Source organism: Gorilla gorilla, chromosome 3, assembly GCF_029281585.2.
Source record: "Gorilla gorilla gorilla isolate KB3781 chromosome 3, NHGRI_mGorGor1-v2.1_pri, whole genome shotgun sequence".
NCBI lineage: Eukaryota > Metazoa > Chordata > Mammalia > Primates > Hominidae > Gorilla > Gorilla gorilla.
Window position 1 is genome coordinate 120,333,821 of NC_073227.2, and position 16,423 is coordinate 120,350,243.

Here is a 16,423-nt window from a genome sequence, read left to right on the forward strand (position 1 = left end):
AAGTACTAGCAATTTACATTTATGTTTCAGCAATTGGAAATAGTGCTTAAGGGTCAGTTTACATGTTATTGAATTTCTAACATTCCCAGATAGTCCTTTCCAGCATTTTGATTGCCTGTATAGTTTGGAGAAAAGAGTATAATTATATTAATATTTGGAAAAGCTGATTAATTGATTGAAACAAATATGCAATTAATTTTTTTAAAAGTACTGTACTTGTTTCAAATAAGAAAAACATTTTTTTTTTTTTGAGACAGAGTCTCCCTGTGTCACCCAGGCTGGAATGCAGTGACGTGATCTCAGCTCACTACAACCTCCTCCTCCTGGGTTCAAGCAAGCCTCAGCCTCCCAAGTAGCTGGGATTATAGGCACGTGCCACCATGCTTGGCTAATTTTTTTTTTTATTTTTAGTAGAGACTGGGGGTTAGTCAGGGTTCTCTAGAGGGACAGAACTAATAGGATAGATATTTATATATAAAGGGGAGTTATTAAGTAGTATTAACTAACATGATCTCAAGTCCCACAATGGGCCATCTGCAAGCTGAGAAGCAAGGAAGCCTGTCTGAGTCCCCAAGCTGAAGAACTTGGAGTCCAGTGCTTAAGGGCAGGAAGCATCCAGCATGGGAGAAAGATGTAGCCTGGGAGGCTAAGCCAATCTAGCCTTTTCACATTTTTCTGCCTGCTTTTATCCTAGCTGCGATAGCAGCTGATTAGATTGTGCCCACCCAGATTAAGGGTGGGTCTGCCTTTCCCAGCCCACTAACTCAAATGTTAATCTCCTTTGGCAACACCCTCACAGACACACCCAGGATCAATCCTTTGCATCCCTCAATCCAATCAAGTTGACACTCAGTATTAACCATCACAAGTCCACCCCTTGTCAACTTTAACCGATACACATCTCCTGAGATCATACATAATCTTCAAATAAAAACAATAATAAGCTCATAATTATGCCTAACATAATGCAACTATCCTTCATACAGCCAGAAATGCACCACTCCCCAACCCAAATACTATTACATAAAGTTAACAATACTCAAATGCTGATATGAAGTAAATAAATCTTATGTCACATGATAAACGAAAAAGGAAATAAAATGAAGTTATTTTCTTAGTACAAGTGTATACATGCACACACATGTTTTTAACAAAAGAAGGAGGAAATACTCATGACAATTACAGTCTCCATTTCTGCAACTGGTCACGGGGCCATTGATGATTACCTTCTTCTACTATCCATTCGTATTTCCTTTACCTTCATCAAGCACCTTAGCAGATCATGGTTTTTTTCTTACCTTCTTCTACTACTCATTCGTATTTCCTTTGCCTTCATCAAGCACCTTAGCAGGTCATGGTTTTTTTTTTTGGTGGAGTGACCCAAACCTTCATTCCTGAATGGTCTGGGCCAACTGCCTGGATTGGGCTATTGTAGTTTCTCATTGACCTTAATCACAAAGCATGATAATACTAAGAGACATCCTAAGGGATCTCCTGTATTCCATACATACTCTTCCTTACCTCTGTTGTGGAGTAGTAGACTGACTTCATCTTGATAGCCCGGGTCAATCACCCTAGCCAACACTGTAACTCACTTCTTAGCCTGTTGATTTAAAGGTAGGAGGAGCCTAAAGTGTCCAGGTGGCAATCTTAACTTCTAGTTTAATGGAATCACTGTGTCTCCTGGTGGCAACATTTCTCCCACTGGAACTAAGACCTCTAGGCCAGCAGAATGTAATGTCATGGAAACAGGTAGTTTCCATGGATTTTGTTAGTGGATCACTAGGGGTGATGGTGAGTGGTGCCACTTCCATTTCCAACCCTTGATTCCTGGACCCATGAATCCTGGCTATGGGAGAAACAGTACCATATATTGAATGCTGATTCAGAGCACACATGGCCTTTTGGAGAACTTTGCCCCAGCCCTGGCAAAGTATTGTCACCTAGTTGGCATTGTAATTGTGACTTCAAAAGGGCATTCCACCGTTCTATCAATACAGCTGCTTCAGGATAATGGGGAACATGGTAAGACCAATGAATTCCATGAGCACGAGTCCACTGCTGCACTTCTTTAGCCATAAAATGAGTGCCTTGGTCAGAGGCAATACCATGACTGTGGATAAGGCATTCCATGAGCCCATGGATGGTAGTCTTGGCAGAATCATTGCATGCAGGATAGGCAAACCCATATCTGGAGTAAGTGTCTATTCCAGTGAGGACAAACCTCTGCCCTTTCCGTGATGGAAGAGGTCCAATATAATCAACTTGCCACCAGTTAGCTGGCTGATCACCCTGAGGAATTGTGCCATATCGAGAGCTTAGTGTTTGTCTCTGTTGCTGGCAAATTGGGCACTCGGCGGTGGCCGTAGCCAGGGCAGCCTTGGTGAGTGGAGGTCCATGTTGCTGAGCCCATGTGTAACCTCCACACCTGCCACCATGGCCATGTTGTTCATGGGCCCATTGGGCAATGACAGGAGTGGCTGGGGAAAGAGGCTGAGTGGTATCCACAGAATGGGTCATCTTATCCACTTGATTATTAAACTTCTCCTCTGCTGAGATACTTGTAGGTGAGCACTCACATGGGATACAAATACAGTTTTTGATCACTTAGAGAGGTCTATCCATATATATCTTTCTCAAATTTCTTTGTCACCAATTTTCCAATCATACTTCTTCCAAGTCTCTGACCATCTAGCCAAACCATTGGCTACAGCCCATGATTCAGTATATAATTGCATATCTGGCCATTTCTCCTTCCATGCAAAGTGTACAACTAGGTGCACTGCTTGAAGTTCTGCTTACTGGGAAGATTTCCCTTCACTGCTGTCCTTCAGGGATGTCCTAGAAAGGGGCTGTAGTGCTGCAGCTGTCCACTTTCAGGTGGTGCTTGTGTATCATGCAAAACCATCTGTCTTCTCTTAAAAAAACCCTAGTCTTCTCTTCCTCTGTCAACTGATCATAGGGAACTCCCCATAAGGCCATTGGTGTATGCTGTGGGAGAGAAGGTAGGGTGGCAGGAGTGGAGACCATGAGCATTTGAACCACTTCCTCATGTAACTTACTTGTGCCTTCAGGACCCACTCGAGCCCAGTCACATATATACCACTTCCATTTAATAATGTAATGCTGCTGTGCATGACTTACTTTATAGCTAAATGGGTCATAAAGCACTCAGTTCATGATAGGCAGTTCAGGTCACATGATGACTTGATGACCCATCATTAAACGTTCAGTTTCCACCAAAACCCAGTAACAGGCCAAGAGCTGTCACTCAAAAGGAGAGTAGTTATCTACAGAAGTTGGCAGGGACTTGCTCCAAAATCCTGGAGACCTCCACTGTGATTCATCTATGGGGGCCTGGCAAAGGCTCCAAACAGCACCCCATCTGCCACTGACCACTCAAACACCATTGAATCTGCTGGGTCATATGGTCCAAGTGGCAGAGCAGCTTGCACAGCAGCCTGGACCTGTTGTGGAGCCTTCTCCTGTTCTGGACCCCACTCAAAACTGGCAGCCTTTTGGGTCACTGGATAAATGGGCCAGAGTAACACACCCAAATGAGGAATGTGTTGCCTCCAAAATCCAAATAGGCCCACTAGGCGTTGTGCCTCTTTCTTGGTTATAGGAGGGGCCAAATGCAGCAACTTATCCTTCACCTCAGAAGGAATATCTTGACAGGCCCCACACCACTGGATCCCTAGAAATATGACTGAGGTAGAAGCTGCCTGAATTTTTGTTAGATGTATTTCCCATCCTCTGGCATGCAAATGTCTCACCAATAAGTCCAGTGTGTTTGCTACTTCTTGCCCACTGGATCCAATCAGCATAATATCATCAATGTAATGGACAAGTGTGATATCTTGTGGAAGCAAAAGGCGATCAAGGGCTCTCCGAATAAGATTATGACACAAAGGCAGAGAGTTGATATACCCCTGAGGTAGGACAGAAAAGGTATATTGCTGGCCTTACCAGCTGAAGGCAAATTGCTTCTGGGGGGCTTTATGGACAGGAATGGAGAAAAAGGCATCTGCAAAGTCAGTGGCTGCATACCAGGTACCAGATGTGCTAATTTGCTCAAGCAATGAAACCACATCTAGTACAGTTGCTGCAATTGGAGTCACCACTTGGTTAAGCTTACAGTAACCCACTGTCATTCTCTAAGATCCATCTGTCTTCTGCACTGGCCAAATAGGAGAGTTGAATTAGGTTGTCGTGTGGATCACCACCCCTGTGTCTTTCAAGACTTTGATGGTGGCGCTAATCTCTGCAATCCCTGCAGGGATGTGATATTGTTTTTGATTTACTATTTTTCTAGGTAGAGGCAGTTCTAATGGCTTCCATTTGGCCTTTCCCACCGTAATAGCCCTCACCCTACCAGTCAGGGAGCCAATGTGGGTGTTCTGCCAGCTACTAAGTATGTCTATGCCAATTATGCATTCTGGCACTGGAGAAATAACCAGAGGATGAGTCCAGGGACCCAATGGACCCACTGTATGTTGGACCTGAGCTAAAACTCCATTAATTACCTGACCTCCCTAAGCCTCTACTTTAAATGGAGGACCACAATGACATTTTGGGTCCACTGGAATCAACTTCAGCTCAGAGCCAGTGTCCAGTAGTTCCCCAAATGTCTGATCATTTCTCTTTCCCCAGTGCACAGTTACCCTGGCAAAAGGCCGGAGGTCGACTTGGGGGAGGATGGGAGAAAAATTAACAGCATAAGTTGTCAGTAGTGTAGTGGGGGTCCTTCCTTAAGGGGACATATCCTCCCCTTCATTCAAGGGGCTCTGGGCCTGCAAACTGGCTCAAGTCTGGAAATTGATTGAGGGATCATGATTCTCTGTTTTTATAATCCAAATTAGTCTTTTGTCCATTCCATCTGGAAGTTTTCTGCTTGTCTAAATTGAGTAGGAATGCAGTAGACTTCCCGTCAATTTCACTTCTAGGAACACTGTGATTAATTAGCCATTGCCAGAGCTCTACACAAGTCAGAATATTCTAATTTCTGCTTTGCCTCTGCTGTCCATTATAGTAGCTATGCCCACCTTGCCTTTGATGGTTAAGTGCCATCACTTGGCCTCTGCCACCTTGGGATCCAATTATTCTCATTCTATTTAAATTTTGTAGTTGAGTGACTGCCATTCCCACTGTTAGATCTGCCACACGGAGAAGAGCAATTACAGGACTCTTCAAAGGTGCAGATGCTGCCCTCACAAATCTATTTTGCAATGCATTGGTCAAGGGTATATCTTCTGGACCCTCCCAATTGAAATGTATAGGTCTAAAGTGACTCCAGCATCCTAATCTCCCTAAGCCTTTGGATCCCTTCCTCTACATTAAACCAAGGGAGATCAGGCATTTCCAGCTCGCTCACAGTGGGCCATCGTTTAATCATATTTCAGCTAACTAAGCAAATAAACTATTGAATCTTTTTTAACTCCCCAAGCTGCTACATTAAATGCAGAATCCCTGCTTAGTGGACCCAAATCAATTAATTCAGCCTGATACAACTCTATTTTTTTTCCAACATTACACCACACGCTTACTATCCATTCCCATGCCTGTTCTTCAGGTTTCTGTTTACATAAATTACAAAACTCAAGCAGTTCTTTTTGAATGTTGCACACCGCCTCCTGGATCACACTCTGAACCTCACATCTAGAGGCCTTCCAGGACTTTAGTTATAGGTCTAGAGGCAAACAGGGGTATTGGGGGTGGCTCCTGAGGAGAATCAACATTATCTTGCCTGGCAACTGCCTCAGGGGAAGCCATCACTGTTGCCTCAGGCAGCATAGGGTTTACCTCCTCAGACAAAGGTGGAAAGACTGATGGCAGCATGGGTTGGGGAGGGGATGTTGCCACTACTGGGGATTTGGCAATTGTTTCTTCTGGCAAAAAAGTTTCATCAGAATTTACAAACACAGTGTCCCCAGTTTCATCAGGGTCCTCCCACACATCCTCATTCCAAGTTGCAGGGTCCCATTCTTTTCCAATCAATGCCCTCACTTTAATAGTAGACACCTGGAAAGGCTGTGCATGCACCTTTCATTGCAGGTCAGCCACTCTCATGAGAAGAGCTTGTGTCTGTTTTTCTGCAATTTCAGCTCTTTCTCTACAGGAGATAAGACTCAGGACAATCTTGGCAGACTTGAGGCTCAGTATCTGCTTCTGAAGCCAGGAGTTAGAATTCCTAACTTCATAATTTTCTTTCATCACTTTGTCCACTGAACTTAGGAGCAACCAACCAACTTCATTATGTTCCTTGGTCCTTCACATATGGTCAAAGGTATTATGTATAGAGTCACTAGACTCCTTGCCTCTCATGAGCAGTGAATCAGGAGTGTCAAATGCATGTATTTTGCATAACTCTCTAAACAGTTCATGCCAAGGACTATCAGTGTTCTCCATAGTTTTAGAAGTAGAGTCCTTAGCATTTTGGGGTCTAATCATATTAAGCAGTGAACTCTATAAACCCCAAAACCATCCTTAATATTCTGTTCCTCTGGAACCACTCCTGGTACCAAAATCTGTATTAGTCAGGGTTTTCTAGAGGGATAGAACTAATAGGAGATATATATGTGTGTGTGTGTGAGTGTGTGTGTGTGTGTGTGTGTGTGTGTGTATGGGAGTTATTAAGCAGTATTAACTCACCCAATCACAAGGTCCCACAATAGGCCATCTGCAAGCTGAGCAGCAAGGAAGACAGTCTGAATCCCAAAGCTGAAGAACTTGGAGTTCGATGTTTGAGGGCAGGAAGCATCCAGCATGCAAAAAGATGTAGATTGGGAAGCTAAGTCAGCTAGCCTTTTCATGCACTTCTGCCTGCTTTTATCCTAGCTGCTCTGGCAGCTGATCAGATTGTGCCCACCCAGATTAAGGGTGGGTCTGCCTTTCCCAGCCCACTGATTTAAATGTTAATCTCCTTTGGCAACACCCTCACAGACACACCCAGGATCAATACTTTGCATCCCTCAGTCCAATCAAGTTGACAGTATTAACCATCACACAGGGTTTCACCATTTGGCCAGGCTGGTCTCGAACTCCTGACCTCAAATGATACACCCACCTAGACCTTTCAAAGTGCTGGGATTATGGGCATGAGCCACCATACCTGGCCAAGAAAAACATTTTTAATGAAGGAGGCTTATTATTTTTTGGCTAGATATATGGTAAGATAGAAGTAATGGTTTCTAATAATAGTCTTTATTGGTGCTGTCCTTGGTTTTATGAAGGGGATGCTTTTTTATAAGGGTGTTTCTTTGTTTTCTATAGCATGCTTCCCCCCATCACCAGTCCCCTTTCTTCTCCCTCCTTTTCAGACAAGTCTCCCAGCAGGACCATCCTGGTGCTGCCTTTAACCTTGCAGTAGGAACACTGAAAAACATGACTGGCTCCGTGGAAGCAGGGTAATAAAATTTACTGTCTTTTCCCTTCTAGCTGACATGTCATTCTTTCCAAAGATGCCCCTCATATACTACCTGCAATTCACAGGCAAAAACATTTTTTATATAGCTCACTTTCTGCTCTTGCCTTTCTATGTTCTTACATTGCTGAGTTACAATAAAAGTCACAAAGCAAGGGAATGCAATATTCATATATGTGCATATATTCCACTGACTAAATTCTTCAGGCATTCTGTGAGCCTGAGATGAAATGCTGGGTTATTTCATGGTCCTCACACTCTCCTGTGAATTCTTATGGCCCCCTTAAGTATCATCTTTACAGCCTTACCACATTTTCTTATAAACAGAATAGAGCAGACACGAGTATAAGGTAGAGAACTCTCTTTGGGCACAAATATCTTTAGTGTCTGTTGGACTAATCCTCTTGATTAGTCACAGTTATAAAAATAAATATAACCACTACTTTCTCTGGAGAAGATTTTCTTAATGCTTTTGAATAGTTCATAGTCTATGACATTTTTATTCAGCTATTTTGAGTCAGACACATTTTTTGATAGGGTCCCAAAAACAAACCATTAAACTTTCAGCTTGTTTTCTCTTTTTTTAAAGTAATGCAACTGACATCTACTTCATTTCCAATTAATGTGTACAACAACCTCCTGCAACTCCAGCATTTAATCTTCTACCTCAGGCTAAGAGGTAGACCAGGTTTAGAAAAAAAGTTCAGTAAGGGGCTGAGGATGGGGTGAATCTTCGGAATTTGTACAACAGTCAGGGATGTTGGCTGCACAATTGGTAATAAAATTTTGAAATGACCATTTTGAGGCAGCCAAGTCAAAATGGCGAAGCCAATATGTTCTACTTTACAACTGACGGTTACCAGATGGGAGGTTGTATAGAATCCCTCTCCAGTTAGCACTCCCAAACCAAAATATAGAATTTGCTTTCAAGAGAGGGGTGCCTCCAACATTACATGAGATTCTTGGCTAGAAAAACTTCTCTAAATAGGGCAAAATAATCTAGCTAGGCTCTGGTCTTTTAAGAATATTTATTTGGGTAGCTCTGATTGTATTATGAAGATTCTTGTATTAGTCCATTCTCATGATGCTATGAAGAAATACACGAGACTGGGTAATTAATAAAGAAAAGAGGTTTAATTGACTCACAGTTCTGCATGGCTGGGAAGGCTTCAGGAAGCTTACAATCATGGCAGAAGGGGAAGCAAACACATCCTTCTTCACAAGGTGGTAGGAGAGAGAAGAATGAGAGCTGAGTAAAGGGGGAAGCCCCTTATAAAACCATCAGATCTTGTGAGAACTTACTATCACAAGAATAGCATGGGGGAAACCACCCCCATGATTCAATTACCTCCCACTGGGTCCCTCTCATAACACATGAGGATTATGGGAACTACCAGTAAAGAGGGAGACTCAACCATACCTTATCATTCTGCCCCATCCCCTCCCAAATCTCATCCTCACATTTCAAAATACAATCATGCCCTTCCAACAGTCCCCCAAAGTCTTAACTCATTCCAGTATTAACTCAAAAGTCCAAGTCCAAAGTCTCATCTGAGACAAGGCAAGTTCTTTCTGCCTATGAGCCTGTAAAATCAAAAGCAAGTTAGTTACTTCCTAGATAACAATGGGGGTACAGACATTGGGTAAATACACCCATTCCAAAATAGAAAAATTGACCAAAACAAAGGGGCTACCAGCCCTATGCAAATCTGAAATCTGATAGGGCCCTCATTAAACCTTAAAGTTCCAAAATGATCTCCATTGATTGCATGTCTCATATCCAGGTCATGCTTACGCCAGAGGTGGGCTCCCACAGCCTTGGGCATCTCCGCCCCTGTGGCTTTGCAGGGTACAGCCACCCCTCCTGGCTTGTTTCATGGGCTGGCATTGAATGTGGCTTTTCCAGGTGCAAAGTGCAAGCTGCCAGTGGATCTACCATTCTGGGGTCTGGAAAATGGTGGCCATCTTCTCATAGTTCCACTACTCAGTGCCCCAGTGAGGACTCTGTGTGGGGGCTCTGACCCCACATTTCCCTTCCATGCTGCTGCAGCAGAGGTTATCCATGGGAGCCCTGCCATGTAGCAAACTTCTGCCTGGACATCCAGGCATTTCCGTATATCCTCTGAAATCTAGGTGGAGGTTTCCAAACCTCAGTTCTTGACTTCTGTGCACCCACAGGCTCAACACCACATGGAAGCTGCCAAGGTTTGGGGCTTGCACCCTCTGAAGCCATAGCCCGACATGTACCTTGGCTCCTTTTAGCCATGGCTGGAGCGGCAGTCACACAGGGCACCAAATCCCTAGGCTGCACACAGCAGGGGGTCCCTGGGACCAGCCCAGGAAACCATTTTTTTCTCATAGGGCTCTGGGTGTGTGATGGGAGGGGCTTACATGAAGGTCTCTGACATGTCCTGGATACAGTTTCCCCATTGTCTTGGTAATTAACATTGGGCTCCTTGTTACTTATGCAAATTTATGCAGTGGGCTTAAATTTCTCCTCAGAAAATGGGGTTTTCTTTTCTATCACTTTGTTTGGCTGCAAATTTTCCAAACTTTTATGTACTGTTTTCTCTTTAACATTTTGCTACTTAGACATTTCTTCTGCTAGATACCCTAAATCATCTCTCTCAAGTTCAAAGTTCCACAGATCTCTAGGTCAGGGGCAAAATGCCTCCAGTCTCTTTGCACGGCAACAGTGACCTTTACTCCAATTGCCAACAAGTTCCTCATCTCCATATGAGACCACCTCAGCCTAGACTTCATTGTCCATATCAATATTAGCAGTTTGGTCGAAGCCTTTCAACAAGTCTCTAGGAAGTTTCAAACTTTCCCACATTTTCCTGTCTTCTTCTGAGCCCTTCAAACTGTTTCAGCCTCTGCCTGTTACCCAGTTCCAAAGTTGCTTCCACATTTTCAGGTATCTTTACAGCAGTGCCCCACTCCTGGTACCAATTTACTATATTAGTTTGTTAATACGCCACTCTGAAGAAATAACTGAGACTGGGTGATTTATAAAGGAAAGAGCTTTAATCGACCCACAGTTCTGCATGGCTGGGAAGGCCTCAGGAAACTTACAATCATGGCAAAAGGGGAAGCAAACACATCCTCTTCACAAGGCAGCAGGAGAGAGAAGAATTAGAGATGAGCCAAGGTAGAAGCCCCTTATAAAACAATCAGCTATCATGAGAACTTACTCACGATCATAAGAATAGCATGGGGGAAACTGCCCTCATGATTCAAATGCCTCCCATTGGGTCCCTCTCACGACACATGGGGATTATGGGAACTACAATTCAAGATGAGATTTTGGTGGGGACAAAGCCAAACTATATCAGTACTCATGATGAAACCCAGGTGAAATGGCAAGTGTTTCCCTCATCACCTTACAATGAGTTTAAACAGCTGGTACTCTGGCCCTTAACTCAAACTCTTGAATGTGCAGGTGCTTTTGGTTTACTCTTTCTTAGCACTACTAAATAACTGTTTCTTCTAGGGAATGTAGAAATGCTCCTTAATGTTGCTGCAAAATGGGGGATCCAAGAAGCCCAAGAACTTCTGGAGAATGTTATTTGGACTAAAAGCAAGCTCTTGCCAACTGAAAGAACCGGGAGTTCTTATAAACCATAATGTGTGTCCTGCATGCTCTTCCTGGAACATGGGATGTTCTGCTCTCACTTGTCCACTGTGGCCTTGCAATGCTTTGTGGCATTTTCAATGGAAGCTCCTTTTACTTATAGTCTCATATGCTGCTGCAGCATTAATTTGCTGGTTAAAATCCTTTAAATGAAGTGTTACTTATATGTTTTCCTGGGATCTGAGTTTGATCTCTTCTGGATAGAGGAATATTTTATTTGGGTTTCATTACTGCTCACTTCAGCTAAAGTTTCATTCAAGCCAGTGAGCATTCTATAACGTGGTAAGTGGAAAATAACGAAGAAACCTGTCACACCAGAGATTGGCTTCTTGGATGTGTTAGCTGGCACTCACAGATCCACTGAAAGAGCTAAACTCATCATTAGCCTAATCTATGACATGTGATGTTCTGCCTAAAATAAGCCTGTTTTCATTTCTCTCCATTTCAATTTTCTGATCTATTAGGTTTCTATAGTATTTTATTACACTCACTTTTTGTATTACAGTAAGTCCTTTATGGGGGTAAAAAGGCTGTTATTGTTGTCAATGAAAGGGAAAAGGATAAAGTATAAGACCTAACATTTATTGACCATCTGCCACATGCAAGATATTTTCTTAGCTGTTTAATATATATATATATATATTTGAGACTGAGTTTCGCTCTTGTTGCTCAGGCTGGAGTACAATGGCATGATCTCTACTCACTGCAACCTCAGCCTCTCAGGTTCAGGATGTTATCCTGCCTCAGCCTCCTGAGTAGCTGGGATTACATGCGTACACCATCACATCCGGCTAGTTTTTTCATTTTTAGTAGAGACGGGGTTTCACCATGTTGGTCAGGCTGGTCTTGAACTTCTGACCTCAGGTGATCTACCTGCCCTGCCCTCCCAAAATGCTGGGATTACAGGAGTGAGCCACCACGTCTGGCCTGTTTAACAAATATTTTAACATTCACTAGTTATAAAAGTCTTATAAAGTGGATCTTATAACTCCTATTTTACAGAGTGAAAACAGGTGTAGAGAAGTTGTGATATGTGCAGAGTCACAGAGTGAGTGATAGAGTGGGGTTTTTAGTGCTGGCAGTCTGATTCTAGAGTCAACATTCTTAACCAGTTCTACCAACATTACTCTCCCAAGTCATTAACATCTCTTTCCTAACAACAAAGATGTTCTAAGAACAGATAACTGGGTTTATTACTGGCATATGGTGAACACTTATCTTAGCAAATAACTCAGCCCCATTTTCTGACTATGATTTTTTTAAGGACAAACCACATAGTCCTATTCTTCAAAAGTGGTGTTTTTAACCTTAATTATAATTAGCTGTATTTATCTCGTTTAGATTATAGCACAATTTTCTCCTTGGAATATACATGCAGAAACACAAAATGAGGGTGACAAAAGTGTCAAACTGGAATTCAATATGATGATTAAGCTGTGTTTAAAATATTTGTTTCCCTTTTGATTGCCTTGTTTACACTGTATACATATGGAATATGACTGTAAGCCTTCAGCAATCTTCTCTTTGTCCAACGTGAACACATAAACCTTTAAAGATGTACATGAAATGGTCACATGCAATTTTAAATTCTTTAATGTAGAAAATCCCAAATTCATAAACTAAATTCTTCACGTGAACCTTTGGTAATAGTATTTTTATCTTCTCTAGAAGCACTTTACTTTTCTTACATTTTTCCCAGAGAAACCAGTCTTCATTTCAGTTTATGTTGTTCAAGATACAACTCTGGAAATTTTATTCTGTGCCACAAACACTTATAAAATACTAGGACAATAATTTCAATCATCGTGTTAATGTGCATTTTTTTAACCTTCACAGTAATATCCCCTTAACTATCTTGTAATTTAAATGCTTGCTTACAGTAACAACCCAAACTTACAAGTATGAAAATATACCATAGGAATATGATCACTAAATAGTGTTTTTTTATTTTAAAAAATTCCTTTAGGTGTCTTCTATAAACATCTCCAACTAACATTGATTTAGGTTGTTTTAGGGTCCTAATGTCTTCTAACAGTTCTTTGTTGTTGAAATAAAGTAATAGAGTAGTTGAAAAAGCATAACAACAATTAGAAAGACTTTGTAAAGCCTCACATATAAAACCCCTTCACTTTTAACTTTGGTAATACTTGGGTGTAAGATCGGGAATAACCTACCAGTCCATCAGGGTTGAAAAATAATGCTTCATGCAAAACCAGAAAATGTGATGGATGAGGATTCCCCTGAATCCAAAGCTCTGCTTCTACTTCCTTTGCTGTATCTGGGCAAAAATTCAGGGGAAAAGCAAGACATAAGAAAGAAATTGGATCATAAAGAGAGTGAGAGCATGAGAGAACGAGAATGGATTTGCATGTGTTTGGCCGGTTCAGATACCCCAGGTTCTGCTTGCTTCCTTCCCTGTGCTCCTTCTGGGCCACAGAGGTTGAGAACCTCTGCACTCTTCTAGATGCCCCAGGTTTCCTATTTAGCTGTTCTGATGTCTTGATCCTTTTTCTCAAGGTCTGCCTTAATGTTAATATAAAAATATTTTACATTAAATATGACATATATTTACAGTACACATATCTTAAATCTACAACTAAATGAATTTTATGTATATATATTACCCATGTAACTACTGCTCAGATGAAGATGCAGATTTACAATATTCCTTCCAAGTCAATACTCCCAGGTAACTGCTATCCTGATATATATTCCTACAGATTAGTTTTGCCCACTTGTGAATACTATCATATTTGTTTGTAAATTTGGTTGTACATATTATACTGTACATTCTTTTGTATCTAGATTCTTTCACTCATGATCATTTGTGAGATTTATCCTTGTTGTTGCCTGCTGCTGGAATGAGTTCATTCTCATTTGTATAGTATTCTGTTGTATGATTACACCACAATTTATCTTTCTACTTTTGATGGGCATTTATATTACTTCTAGTTTCTGGCTATTAGTAAAAAAAAAGTACCTATAAACATTCTTGTTCATGTATTTTCATGGATACACTCATATCTTTTGAATATATACCCAATAATGGAAATGCTGGATTATAGGGTATTCATATGTTTACCTTTGGTTAGGTCTGCCAAACATTTTTCCAAAAGGGTTGTGTCATTTTACACTCCCACCATCAATTTATGAGAATTCCATTTGCTCCACATTCTTGCCAACACTTGGTTTTGTCGGTCTTTAAATTTAAGCCATTCTAGTCAGTGTAGAGTGGTATCTTATCATAGAAATTTGAATTTCTCTGGCAAGTAATAATGGGAAGCACATCTGTTTGGAGGTATTTGAGAAAGGGAGTTGGGTACACAGTGCAGCATGTACTGCACTTAAGACTTCCAAAAGGAGGCTGCCTGATTTCTTGGAGGTGAACTTTCTGGTGTGGCCACATTCTCAGTGACTTGAGATAGACTAGTGTTCAAACCTAAATTGTAAATAGATGGCTTTTAATGATCTGAACAGAACTAGGGTTTTAATTGTAGGTTGTCACCCTGTGATTTTCTTGTATAAGAGATGTAAACTTAGCCAGGAACTCATAGTTATTTGAATTTAAATAGGATAATTTTCTTATAATCATGCTTTATTACAAATAATCTTCTAGGCTGCAGTCTATACAACCTTGCCCTAGTAAGCAATATCAAATTATGCTACATATATGTTACTGGTAAAATCCATTTGAATTGTGATTCAAATATGGCAATATTTTTATTATTACTACAAGCTGTTATTTGGCATGTGATAAAACAGAGTTAAACTGTTGGTGAATGGCTTACACAAGTTACCCAATGACAGCATATTATCTGAATTAACTTTTTGGATTCTTAGCCCCGTGCCCAAACTTACTATAAGAAAGTACTGATGCAGTGTTTTACATTTTTTTCTTTCATATCTGTAACAGATTTATTTTTTAAAGTAATGGATTTTGAGGGAAAGAAACATGGGACAGAAGTATGGAATACAAATATCAGTGTGTTGCTAATTATCTTATAACCACAACAAACTAATACAGAGAATGCCCTGTACAAAACACAATAAAGTTTTGGCCGGGCGCGGTGGCTCACGCCTGTAATCCCAGCACTTTGGGAGGCCGAGGCGGGCGGATCACGAGGTCAGGAGATCGAGACCATCCTGGCTAACATGGTGAAACCCCGTCTCTACTAAAAATACAAAAAATTAGCCGGGCGTGGTGGCGGGCGCCTGTAGTCCCAGCTACTCGGGAGGCTGAGGCAGGAGAATGGCGTGAACCCGGGAGGCGGAGCTTGCAGTGAGCTGAGATTGCGCCACTGCACTCCAGCCTGGGCGACAGAGCCAGACTCCGTCTCAAAAAAAAAAAAAAAAAAAAACCACAATAAAGTTTCAAAGATTGAGGTGTTCCTTAGCAAGGCTGAAAATTTTAGTCTCTGGTATTTGTAATTTAGGCTGCAGTCCTCATTTCTGGATGAGTCACTCTGTGTGTGTGGCACAGTCTGTGCCTTTAACCAGATTTGAACAGAAGAATGCCCATTTGGCCCAGGTAGAAGTAGATGAAGTGTTTGGTTTCATGTGTCAGGCAACTACCAAAGTTCCTCCCCGTGATGCAATGTCGGGTGGGATTGTACTTCTTGTCAAACTGCTTCTCGATATGGGCTGAAATAGTCTTTTTTATGTTCTCCAATGCCTGCGTAGCTCACACCACTAAGCCCTGCTGCATCTCTTCCAACGTGACTGCATTTTTTATCACAGCCTTTCAATTTCATATGGTTACTGCGGAGCAGAGGCTGGTCAGCTGGAGTAGTCTCCTTGGGGAGGTGCTAGCATGGCTCAGGCCCTGTGGAAGCTATGGTCACTACTGGAGCCATGGTACATTTTATATTCTTAATGAGACTCTGTATCTAGTCGTGTTCTTTCTGTGCCTAGGAAAGCATAGAAAGTTCTTCTCGTGCTCTTTCCCCACCTCAATTTTCTCAAGGAAGCAGGACAGCACATTTGCATATACCAGCATTGGAACCATTGTACCAGTTTACTTATCTTGAACAAGTGCCTTAATCTTTCAGAGCTCCAGTTTCCCCAGCTGTGCAATAACTACTACCTCATAGTGTTGGTTTGAGGATGGATTAGCTAATGTTTAAAAAACACATAGCACAATCCTTCACATGAAGTAATGAAACTGAAGGTAGTTATGTTAAAGTTGTCAGGCGTGAGAAAACGAGAAAATAATCACTTTCTGTCAGAGGTGGACTTACACTGAAGCAAATGCAGTTTAAATTTTAATGAAGTTTAAGGGCCCCTTGCAAGTAAGTATACTCAAAATAAGATATTTTAACTACAATTGGCTAGGATGACTCTTCTCATTTTGATTTCATCTCCATCAC

At 41.6% G+C, this 16,423-nt stretch overlaps 1 long non-coding RNA gene and 1 pseudogene across 4 annotated transcripts in view; one reads left to right on the forward strand and one right to left on the reverse strand.

The window, feature by feature from the left end:
* The window catches only part of LOC134758348 (uncharacterized), an 81,949-nt gene extending 69,100 nt beyond the window's left edge, over positions 1–12,849 (forward strand). For all 4 annotated transcript variants that reach the window (XR_010133442.1, XR_010133439.1, XR_010133441.1 and 1 more), the window contains 2 exons: positions 7,320–7,406; positions 10,917–12,849. This is a non-coding gene — a long non-coding RNA (uncharacterized lncRNA). The remainder of the gene's footprint in view (positions 1–7,319; positions 7,407–10,916) is intronic.
* A 2,697-nt stretch (positions 12,850–15,546) lies between these two features.
* Positions 15,547–15,804, reverse strand: LOC109026477 (dynein light chain 1, cytoplasmic-like; annotated as a pseudogene).
* Between the last annotated feature and the right edge of the window lie 619 nt (positions 15,805–16,423).